General features: G+C 42.0%; 1 long non-coding RNA gene across 5 annotated transcripts in view; it reads left to right on the top strand.

Annotated features, from left to right (window-relative positions):
- Nucleotides 1-12868, top strand: part of LOC135968759 (uncharacterized) — a 74156-nt gene that overhangs the window by 46942 nt on the left and 14346 nt on the right. The window lies entirely within an intron of this gene.

The following is a 12868-nucleotide window of genomic DNA, read 5'->3' as shown; positions in this document are numbered from 1 at the left end:
GTGTTGCGGGATGATGAATGTCAGAATGAATTTTTTTCTTCTTTTTCTTTTTCTTCCTTTTTTTCTCTTTTTCTTCCTTTTTTTCTTTTTTCTTTCTGACAGCTTTATTTTTTTTTCCTCTTCCAAGAGCTACAAAAAAATGTTTTTCAAATGAACACAGGCAAGGATATGTCACCCAGTGATGGATAGCTCACTCCGGCTCAGCTTTTGATAATTAAGTTCTACTCTTCACAGACGAAGGCCATTCTGCCAAATCTAAAATACCCCGGAAAATGTAAAATTAGAACCTTATGAGAAAAAAGATTAAAAGAGCTAAATATATATGTATGTAGTTCGGCTAAGTGGTGATTGGCATGGGGTGGGGTGTGGAGAAAGGAGGTGATTTGGTAACTGCCTACTAATCTATACAGACACACACGGCAAGGAGGAAGGGGGATATTTACACAGGGAGACAAGGTCAGATTAAGAGTAAGTAAATGACCTAAATAATAATAACAATAATAATAACAATAAAGAACATTTAGGACAAATATCACACAATCGTGACTGACAAGAGCTAACATTTCAACCAAGGTAAAGCCGCCAAAGGGACATATTAGACACTTGAACCCTTGAGACATTTCCTATGCATCTTCTTCTTTATGCACAGGCAGGTAATACTATACAGAGACTGAAAATCCCTCTTGGTTTCCCAGGGGTAGGGCAAGTTTCCTTAAAGCTCTGAATTCTGCATTTACAAATCTTGCATTAACAGCCCTGAGGTTACACAGCATTAAATACAATTTGCTAACTGAAATGCTCAACTGGTTCTAAATCATAAGCTGGGGAATCCATGGGGCTGCTCTGGAAACCTACCGTGAAATCCTAGCCAAGGTCAAGGAAATCCCGATACTTGCATGGGGCAGTGTCGCTCACTCGCTCATTGCTTGGAGACCACCATCTTGTTTTGCTGCATTTGACACTCACCTACCACGCGCAGGCTGCACTAGAGGAAAATCCGGCCCTGAAACCCGCCTGTCCTTTCACCATGGATCAACACCACCGACCACAACAAGCACCAGGGATTGCTCAGTGATTTATTAGAAGAGACTGCAAAAGATACTTTAAAAGCAAATTCCCTTACCCCCGTGTAATGTACCACGGCGGGGAGGAAAGGCCAATAACCCGTGTGGCCATTACATTCTTGGCACCCTCTTAGTTGGCTCACTCAAGTGGGCAGGAGCGGGGTTTCACAAATCGTTCCTATCCTGAGGACTCCTGGCGTTCATTTGATCGCCCTGAAAGCTGGATCCTTATCTGCTGCAGTAATTTATCTTTTTGGAAGGAGAAAGCAGCGGCAAAGACAGATGCAGTTGATAAATACACTATTTTCCAGGGTACAATCAGTCTCAGTTAAATGTTAAAGGGCTGCCTTTTTGCTGTGAAACTGATATTTCCATGTGCCCCAACTGGGGTGCGTTCTCCCTGCCTCCATCTCTGTCTGCCCAGGAGACACTTAAGGAGCCCAGTGGGAAATTTCTCAAGTCTGTAGGGAGGATGAGGGGGATAAAGAGGAAAGAGGGAATGACCAGGTCAGGCCTAACTGGTATTTCTTCTTTGCCAAGAAACCCATAGATTGTGGTTCTGATTTTTTTTTTTTTTTTTTTTTTTTTTGCCTCCTATTGCAAGCTGGCCTTAAGGGCAGGCTGGTCTGACCCTGGGCTCAAGGGGACTGAGATAGCTTAAACCTGCTTTCTGTCAGAACTCCCTCCCCACTGAGATGGCGTGGTGGGAACCCAGAGATAAAAAACGGAAACTGACTTCTTCCATGGAGCAGGAAAACAACCAGGAGGAAAGGAAGACTTCCTGCTCCTCTCTGTCAGCCGATAAGCCTAATTGGCTGGGTCTGCCTGCTGCACATTGATTATGTCTCCTAATAAAGCACTATTGATTGGCACGTGGTGCAGCTGGCGCCAGCATGGGCAGTATTCCCGCCCCTACTATTTCTCCAGCAACCTTTTTCTCTGCTCTACTTCTTAGCATTATAAATTGGGTCAAGAGTGAATCCACCTGTCTCAGAGACCTCAGAACAACTTTCTGACCCCTCCAGAATCCAGTCTGTTACCCCTTTTGGGCAGAAAAGGTGACTTAATTGGACTCAGGTAGAGCTGAATTGCTGATGTTATTCTGAGCATGGTTTGTGTTTTAAATAAACCTCAGAATTAATTTAAGTGCTGCTCAGAAACCCCAAGTCCATGTGGCCTGGCTGGGAGGGAAGATTCATGAAGTCTGGGCTGGCTCTGGATTGAGATGGAAGAGCAGAGCCAGGCTGTCCAGAGCCATAGAATGTTGTGGTTACAGCTGAATGAATCCAGTCACGTCATGTTACTACCCGGAGACTTCATTCTTTTGTGGGTAAAATGGAGACAATAATAATACTTACCAAAAAGGATATTGCAAGAAATAATTTTATCCCCCATATAAAGGTTAGAACAATACTTGGTCCAATGCTAGTGCTGCTCAATGAATCTTAGCAAAGAGTAGGATGCTGTTTCCTATTTTCATCCATGTCATTCCTTAAATCAGAGCCAGGTCTACTGAGGCACTAAGCATTGAAAACATGATGCTGAGGACTGGGCAGTAGGGAAAGCTCCGTCTTTGATGTAAGATAATTCTGAAAGCAATATGGCGGCACTTGGTCAACTTTAGCATATGCATAATCAAGCCTCAGTCATTCTGCCCCTGTGTATATGCCCCAAGGAAATTCCCACACAAGTCCATCGTGCAGGGCTATCAAGAGGAAATTCATTGTGTTCTACTTTCTGGTGGTGGGAACTTGGAGAAAGTCCAGGGATTTACCACTGGGAAAACTGAAAACATTCACCATGGAGAACTGTGAAGTAGATAGAAGCAACAGACTAGGTGTATGGACAGCATTGGGACTAGAGCTTCAATGCATGGTATTAGGTTAAAAAAGTAAGAAATATAATGAAATAGGTAACTCAATGCTACTTATGTAGATTAAATATTCATGGACACAAAAAAATACACATTTTGTAGGACACATGCAACAATCATGAAGATACATATTAGAAGAGTTGCCTATGGGGGAGGAGGGAAATGAGAGTTAACAGGAATAATCAGATAATGAAACATGTACAGTGAAGGTGGTCTTGCCCAGACCAATGATGGCAAGGTATCATGAACTGAGGATAAAATTAACTCAACTTCCTACCCCTGAGGTCCAAAAACAAGACTACTTATCACTATGTGTTACTAAAACTGAAACAATTATATATACATTCCTACTTCATATATTACACACACATGTCATACATTCTCTATGCATGTGTTAAACTGTGAACAAAGTATACAGAAGTTTAATAAAGTTATGGTTTTTACTCATTAACAAACTTTTCATTTTCGCTTCAAAAGCAGGGAGAGTCAGAGGAGGGTGAGGGTTGAAGAATTACCTATCAGGTACAATGTTTACTATTTGGTTAATGGGTACACTAAAAGCCCAATCCCCACCACTGCAAAATATACCCATGTAACAAACATGCACATGTAACCCCTGAATCTAAAATAAAATAAAATTTAAATTTTTTTATTTTAGAATAATTTTAAATTTACAGAAAAGTTACAAAGATAGTATAGAGATTTCCTGTATGCCCTTCATCCAGCTTCCCCTAATGTTAACATTTTACAGAACCATGAGACATTTGTTACATCTAAGAAACAAACATTGCTACAGTTACTATTAACTAGCCTCCAGACATTATTAACATTTCACTGTTTCCCCACTAATGTAGAATACAAATTATTGCAGTACATTTAATTGTCATGTCTCTTATGCCTCCAATCTGTAACAGTTTACCTAGACTTCTCATGTTTTGTGTGGCCTTGACAGTTTTGAGGAATACTGGTCAGGTATTTTGTAGAATGTCCTGATTTTGGGTTTGGTTGATGCTTAGATTGGAGTTGTGGTTTTGTTTGGGGAGAGGGGGAATATTACAGAGATGAGATACCCTTCTCATCACTTCATATCAGGAGTTTATGAGATCACCATGATTTGTCATTGGTGATGCTAACCTTCACCATTTGCTTAAGGTAGTATTTGCTAGGTTTCTCCACTGTAAGGTTAATACTTTTCCCTTTTCATACTTTATTCTTTGGAAGGAGTCACTAAGTCCAGCCCATACTCAAGGGAAAGAGATTTAAGATCTAATTCTTAGAGGAGGGAAGTATCTACCTTTCTCTCTCTCTCTCTCCATCTATCTCAATTAATTTTTTATTATGATAAAATACATACAACATAAAATTTACCATTTTATTCATTTTTAAATGTACAGTTCTCTCAATGCATTAAAAAAGCTTTGAGATATAATTCACATACCACAAAATTTACCTTTTTAAACCATAAGAATCAATGGTTTTAGTATATTTACAGCTTTGCACTATCATTATCACTAAGTTTAGAACACTTTTATCACCCCCAAAAGAAAGCTCACATCCATTAACAATTACTCTCATTCTCTTCTAGCAACAATTCATCGACTTTGTGTCTCTATAGATTTGTCTATTCTGGACACTTTATATAAATGGAATCATACAATATGTGGGTTTTTTTTTTTTTTTTACTTTTCATTTAGTACAGTATTTTCAGAGTTCATTCATGTTGTAGCATGTATAAGCCCTCCATTCCTTCTTATTGAGAAATAATATTCTATTACATGTGTATTTCACATTCTATTTACCCATTTATCAGTTGATGAACATTTGTGTTGTTTTTACCTTTTGGTTATTATAAATAATGATGCTATGAATATTCCTGTACAAGTTTTTTGTGAACATGTTTTTATTTCTTCTCAGTATATACCTAGAAGAATTTCTGGGTCTTATGATAAATCTGTGTTTAATATTTGAGAAAGTGCTTAACTGTTTTCCAGAGTGGTTTCACCATTTTACCTTACAGCTAACAGTGTATGAGGGTTCTGATTTCTTCACCTTCTTGTTATTGCCTATCTTTTTAGGGCTCCTAGTAGGGGTGGGGCAAAGTGCCATCTCATTGTGGTTTTAATTTGCATTTCTCTAATGGCTAATAATTTTGAACATTTTTTCAGGTGTTCATTGGCCATTTGCATATCTTCTTTAGAGAAGTGTCTATTTAAATCCTTTGCCCATTTGAAAAATTAGATTGTCTTCTGATTTTTGAGTTGCTAGAATTCTTTATGTATTCTGGATACTAGTCCTTTATCAAATGTACAATTTTCAAATATTTCCCATCTGTGAATGCCATTTTTACTTTCTTGATGGTATTATTTTTAGCACAAAAGCTTTTGATTTGGTTGTGTCAGGTTTATGTATTTTTGTTGTTGCTGCTTATATTTTTGGTGTCCTATCTAAGACACAAACCATTGTCTAATTTAAGGTTATGGAGATTTTCTCCTATGATTTCATCTAAGAGTTTCATAGTTTTAGTGCTTACATTTAGGTCTACAATCCATTTTGAGTTATTTTTTTTTTTGGAATGGTTTAAGAAAGGTACAACTTCATTCTTTTGTCTGTGGATGCCCACTTATTTCAGCACCATTTCCTGAAAAGACTACCCTTTCCTTCATTGTTTGTTTTAGGACTCAATGCATTTCTGAAGTATTGACATTTTAGAAATCTTTTCTTTTGGTGCTCTGACTTTGCTTTCCCTATGTCTAAGCTGTCAGTTCAACCATGGTTCACAGTGGCACTTTCAGGTGATATTATTTCATGGAAAGAACACTTGCTTGGGAGAGACTGGGTGTCAGACAGACCTGAATTTCCTAGCACCATACTTACTAGCAGTGTCACTTAACCTCTCTGGAATACCACTCAACTTCTCTGAGCTTCTCTTTATCTGAGAAATGGGGATATTATCCCCATGCCATGTGAAAGGTCAATAGTACTGAATATGAGACTGAAATGAGCAGATCTATTAAAGTGCTCTGGAAAGTGTAAGGTGAAATGTTAATGTCAGTTATTTGCTTTTCTCATCCATAGGCACTCATCAGTGTCTGCTGTATTTTATTGGCATGATCTTGTGTATTTGTTATTGATTGCTACATAACACATTATTCCCACACTTAGTGGCTTAAAACAACAAACATGCATCATCTCATAGTTTCGGAGTGTCAAGAATCTTGGAATGGCTTAATTGGGTGGTCTGTCTCAAGGCCTCTCAAAGGCTGCAGTGAAGGTCCTGGCTGTGATGCAATCATCTGAAGGATCAACTTGGGGAGAACCCACTTCCACACTCCCTGGTGTGGTAATGTCAGGATTCAGTTCCTCGTAGACTGTCAGGTGTAGGCTGCCCTCAGTTCCCTGGCAAGTAGGTCTCTCCATAGGGCAGCTCACAACATAGCAGCTGGCTTCATCAGAGCAAGAGAGAAGAATCAGAGAGCATGTGAGAGATGGAAATCGTAGTCTTTTATAACCTAGGCATGAGTGATATCCCATCACTTTTGCATATTCCATTTGTTACATGCAAGTTACCAGGTGTGATGTCCCATCACTTTTGCGTATTCCATTTGTTACATGCAAGTTACCAGGTATGGCTGATGCTGAAGGGGGAAGGGCTTCCAGAAGAGCAGGAACACCAGGAAGTGGGAGGCACTTGAGAGTCACGTTAGAAGGCAGCCTACTGTGTCCTGCAGGGCAGGAGGAACAAGGTGTTTGTACGCTTCAGAGCTTAGGGTGGTGCCATGCACACAGTAGGCCTTTCAGTCAGTATTTGTTGAAAGAAGACTGATTTCTGTGAGACTTAATCTAACCAGCTGCTTTGTATCATCAACTTCAACCATTAGGAATTTAGTTCCATGTGTAGTTAGGCAACTAAAATCATATCCCTGGTTCAAGATGTTCAAGCAGGGCATGCTGGCCATGTGCCTGCTTCATTTCCTGTCCTTCTCTGGAAAATTGCATTTTCCAGGTTCCCTTGCCAACTGACTTCTGGATGGGGTGGGCCAACTGTGGGAAGAAGGGAGAGGGAATGTGGGGAGGCAGAAGGACAGGAGAAAGTGAGGAGCCTGGGCATTTCTCTCCTGTCCCACCCCCTCTTGCTTTGGATGGCTTCTCCACTGGGCTCTGTGGCTCCAGCTCGGGGCTAGGCAGCCTCTGCCTCGAGGCCCTGGACTCTGGTAATTACCAGACTACCATTGTGCTTCCAGCTCTGCTACCACCAGCTTTGAGCTGCCTCAGCCCCCTCTATTTGGCTCTGCAGTTCTCCACCACTTTTGTATCTAATTTTCTGCATTCAGTTCCATTGATTAGAGTATCTGGAATGGGCCCCATTTTCCAAATCAGACCCTGACCAATGCATCCTCCTTTAAAGTTTGAGGACATCCTGTTTCCTTATGTTATCAGATCTCATTAGAGCTCAGCAACTCCCCCATGAGCAGACTGGAGAAGTAGAAGACGTTGTCCTCACGTTATAGATTCTCATCTGGGCTGCAGCTCAGTTTGGGCAGGGGTCTTCACTAAAGTACAAACTAAGTCCATCGTGTTAAAATCCAACCCTAAAGACCACACTCTTCAGCCTGATCCCCTTCCAGACATCACTCCAGTTTCTGACAGCATCCTGTGATACCCAAATGCCTTCACATTCGCCTATGAAAATTCCTGGCTATCTTTGGATTCAGCAGTGCTTTTCAATCTGTTTTTGGTCAAGAGGAGTTCCATGGTAATGACCATGCAATTTCTGCCCATCACAAGGGCTTATGATGAGAGCAAGGAGGGACTGAAACCAGGCCCTGCTCTGGTCGCTGAGCTGTGCGCCTTGTCTCAGGATCATGTCATCCTGGAGGAGGATGTGGCATCTTTTTCTAATTCATTCTCTCCAAGGGAGCACCTTTTTCTCAAAGGTGTTATACAGATTAGCAACAGCTCTGCTCAGAAACTCCTTTGAGACAGATGAAAGCAATGTGCCCTCTCCTGAGAAAAATGCACATATATATACAAAATTATGCATGATAATAGGGTTTCCAGGCACCCCCAAAGGCCACTTCTGCACCCACTAGGAATCCATGGAGTTCGGCTTAATAATGACTTTCATGAAGTATTTTGAGGTTTCCCAAATGCTTTTTACCACCTAGAAACATTTTAACACATCCCCATACCTCCTTTTCCAATGTTAATTTAATATTTCCTATAAATTGACTTCCTATATTTTAATTTAACTGGAAAGGGGTACTTGATATCACTATCATGATAGCTGTGAAATCACAGGTTTGTCATAGTGGTTAAAAGCTTGGCTCTCAGCCCAGACATGGTGGCCCACACTTGTAGTCCCAGTTCTTTTGGGAGGCCAAGGGGGAAGGATCACATAAGTCCAGGAATTTGAGACCAGCCTGGGCAATACAGCAAGACTTTGTCTTTACAAAAAACTAAAGAATTAGCTGGGTGGGGTGGTGCATGTGCTTAATCCCAGCTACCTGGGAAGCTGAGGTAGGATGATCAATTGAGCCCAGGATTTCAAGCTTACAGTGAGTCACAACTGTACCACTGCACCCCAGCCTGGGCGTCAGTGTGATATACTGTCTCTAAAAAAATTAAAGGGTGGCTCTGGAGCCAGACTGGCTGACTGCCTGGATTGGAGTTCTGGTTCCACTATTTATTAGCTGTGTGACTTTGAGCAAGTTACTTGATCTCCCTGTGCCTCTATTCTTAATCTGTAAAATGAGGCTAGGAAGTGTATCTTCTTCATAGAGTTGTGAGGATGTATGGAAAGTCCTTTAATGGGACCTGGAATATAGGAAGCACTCAATAAATGCTAGCTATTATTTTAACACCAGTAAATTTTTTTAAGTACATTTTAAAATAGATACCAACTACTAAAATAAAAAGTGTCATGTGTCACCTGAAATTATCCTGTGTAGTGCTGTAGCTCACACTTCTTACACTTCGAAAAATGCTGCTGAATCGTGATGTCTCAAGAGAAAACACACACACACACACACACACACACACACACACACACACACACACGGAGCTCAGCAAAAGAAGCAGGAAATCCCAAGGAGGAGATAAAGTAACTGATAGTGGCTTTGGGAAGATACTGAGAGGGCATCTGAGGGTGTGTTTGTTTCTGGATTACAATGACAGAGCAATAAGGAAAAGCAGACTCTGTTTATCCCGCTCGATGCCACCTTCCAGAAAGGCCAGGAAACACATCCGCCCCTATCTAGCGACATGCTACTGTGGGGCCCCCGGTGGCCTCTGAGAGCTGCTGAAGGAAGGAGCATGCACTGCCTCTGCAGGCTTAAGTCATCTGCCCTCAGTGGCGAATGAGAAGGGACTCGGGCCAGGCCATAGAGGCTCTGGCAACATTTTTGCAATTTTTGCCTCCCAAAAAGTTGGCAAAAAAAATCATTGGCAATTGTTTTTTTTTTTTTTTTAATTTTCTATGCCTTCTTCTCAAGGCAAAACCACTCTGATTTTGCTCTGGGGAGTCTCATCCTCCTTCGCTTTTGGTTCATATGCTTCAGAATTCCGTGGGAGGGGCCTGTGACCAAGGCTAAGCCAATCGGCTGTTTCCTTCCTTCTTGCCATGGTGTTTGGTTTAGGATGGGCACGTGACTCAAGCTAGGCCAATCAGAGAATCAAACTGACTCAACCCTGGGGCCTTGTTTGACCTATCAGAAAGAGGGCCTCTTTTTCTCGAATTGGCACTGGGAATATATGAGCCCAAAGCTACCACAGTGATACAGTTTGGCTATGTCCCAACCCAAATCTCATCTTGAGTTGTTGCTTCCATAATCCACATGTGCTGTAGGAGGGACCCAGTTGGAGGTAATTGAATCATGGGGGCAGGTTTTTCCCATGCTGTTCTCATGATAGTGAATAAGTCTCACAAGATCTGATGGTTTTGTAAAGGGCAGTTCCCTGCACATGCTCTTTTGCCTGCTGTCATGTAAGACGTGACTTTGCTCCTCCTCCGCCCTCCACCATGACTGTGAGGCCTCCCCAGCCATGTGGAACTGTAAGTCAATTAAACCTCTTTTTCTTTATAAATTACTCAGTCTCAGGTATATTTTTATTAGCAGCATGAGAACGGACTAATACACACAGATGCCTGAGAATGGAGTGTACCTATGGGAAACAGAATCAAGAGATGAATTCTGCTGATATTGTTGGAGCCTGAATCATGCTGCACTTGAAGTACAACAGTCTCCTTGATCTGTCTTTTGCAAGTGAAAAATGTAACACCTGACCGTCAGACTTACTCCAGGAAAATTAACCACCTCATTAAACAATTCTAGTTTTGAGGAGCAGGGGAACAGTCTGGTGGGATGCAGCTGGGGAATGCCGGTGGGTGTGACCATAGGAAGTGGAAGCAATTATTGTCACTAGCTACGTGTATGTCACCTTCACCCAGATGACCAGTCAATCTCAGTCTTGGGCATCCCATGAGAATAATAATCACTTGCAACCACCAGGCTTTCTCCAGTTTGTAAAGTACCTTCCAACACATCACTCTTGATGCTCCTGTAAGCAACTCTAGAGGGAAAGCTGGACAGAATTTAGTACCCCCAGTTTATAGATGGAAGAACCGAGTGTTAAGAACTGAAGGCTGCTGCCCAAGACATATACCTGGTCAGTTACAGATAAGTTAGGACTTGTGTCTATGTTCTCATATTATAAATGTTCTGCTCTTCCTAATTCATTAGTAAGAATGTGAATGATCCCATGTTCAGGAGGCCACATAGCCTGGTGGTCAGGAAAGCTGGCCTTGGATTCAGACTACATGGGCTAAAGCCCAAGTTGGGCTGCTTACTAGCTCTGTGGTCTCAGATACTCTTTTCCTTTCTATGCCTCAGTTTACCCACATGTCAAAAGGGATGATAATGACACCTACCACATAAGTATCATCCTCTTTTTATAGATGTCAAACCAGCTATTAAACCACATTGTTATGAGGAGTAAAAGAATAAAAGAAACAAGCCATATGAAGTATTCATAGGATGGATACTCAAAGTAGAGCTTATTGTGACAATGCATTGTGATTCAGTGACACAGAACAGTGCCATAAAGTCTTGGACTTGTAAAGAAAATAGCAGAGACACTTCACATGCCTACAACTCTTAACAAATCCACTTGTGTCCAAAAAACTTGATGTAGAAATTGATGCTACAAACTGGCTTGTGACCAATTTTGAAGAAGAGAAAGACAATCTGTAAGTGTGAGGAGGGAGAATGGAGAGACAGAAGTGGGTGTGAAATGGAAGGGTTGGGTCCAAAGATTGCCACAGGCATGTTTGTGAGTTGCCTCCATTCCTCTCCATTAGGGCCGTGATGCTCAAATGAGCACACATCAAATCACCCAGAGGGCTGTTAAAACAAAAATACCTGGACACCACCCCCAGAATTTCTGATTCCATAACTCTGGGTGGAGCCTGATATATGCAGCTGTCCAGAAGACCACAGTTTGAAAATCACTGCTTTAGAACTTGCTGGTGACCCCTCTATTTTATTTTATTAATTGATTGATTGATTGATTGATTTTTGAGACTGTGTCTCACTCTGCACGATCTCACACTGCAAACTCTGCATCCCTGGTTCAACTGATTTTCTTGCCTCAACCTCCCAAGTAGCTGGGATTGCAGGCACACGCCACCACGCCTGGCTAATTTTTGTATTTTTAGTAGAGACAGGATTTTATCATGTTGGTCAGGCTGGTCTCAAACTCCTGACCTCAAGTGATCCACCCGCCTTGGCCTCCCAAAGTGCTGGGATTACAGGCATGAGCCACCATTCCCAGCTTCAATGCCCCTATTTTAGACATTAGAAATGGTCCAGAAAATTTGACAGTTAGTTTCCCACTGACTTGTATTTTACGAGAACATTTCGTTACTCCTGATCTTTTAGTAGGTATGCCTGATTTTAAGAACTGTACGTTCTCTGTTTTTGTGTTTCACCATGTTTAACTGATGCCACATGCCTGGGGAGAGGGGATACCTAAGCATCATGGTCTGTATGCATTCCTTTTGGGGGAGTCTCCCGAAACCTCATCTAGGCTTGTTCAAATGGAGTACCCTGTGCCTGCAAGTGATCCCTTCCTACTCAATATACACACCAGTCTTCCCAGACAAGACCAACTTCACTCTCTGGGTTTTCTGTAACTTTTCCGGAAATGCAGCTCTCTGTGGTTGCTGAGATTTTATCGAGCTTATGGGCTGTGCCAGGTGTGGGTCATCACTCTACAGGCACCACCTCATGTAAACTTCAGGGCAGTCACGTGAGCTGGGTGCTAGAACTGCTCCCATTTCACAGATGAGGAAGCCAAGCCTAGAGGTTAAGCCCTTCACTCGAGGACATACGAGTGGTGAAGACAGCATTCATACCCAGGAACTCTGATTCCAGACATCGCAATCTTGACTGGCTTCATATTGTACTGATTCACAAAAATATCACAAAAGAATATGGCCTTGCATTTAAAAACCTGACTTTGATGTTGCTGCAAATATTATCACATTTGTTCCTCATTACCACTATGGCAGAGATGGCTTTATCCCCATTTCACAGATGAAATGAGGTGCCCACAGTTTAGGCAATGCATGCATGGACACAGGTGAATGGGGCTGGGTGTCAGAGCCTCTTTAGGGCCTGACAGTTCAATCCATGTGACATTAATTACAATTCATTGATGGATTTTCCAGCACCAGGCAAGGGGTTGCAGTATGGTTTTCCACACACCACACTTATAGCTGGACCATTGGATTCCATCTCAGTGAAAGGAAGCAGCCCCAAGAATATCTTTGGGGGTCAGGCGTGGTGACTCAACACTAATCCTAGCATTTTGGGAGGCCAAGACGGGTGGACTGCTTGAGCTCAGGAGTTTGAGACCAGCCTAAGCAACCCGG

This window comes from Macaca fascicularis, chromosome 20 (genome assembly GCF_037993035.2).
Source record: "Macaca fascicularis isolate 582-1 chromosome 20, T2T-MFA8v1.1".
Classification (NCBI taxonomy): Eukaryota; Metazoa; Chordata; class Mammalia; order Primates; family Cercopithecidae; genus Macaca; species Macaca fascicularis.
This window is presented reverse-complemented; position numbering and strand designations above follow the sequence as displayed.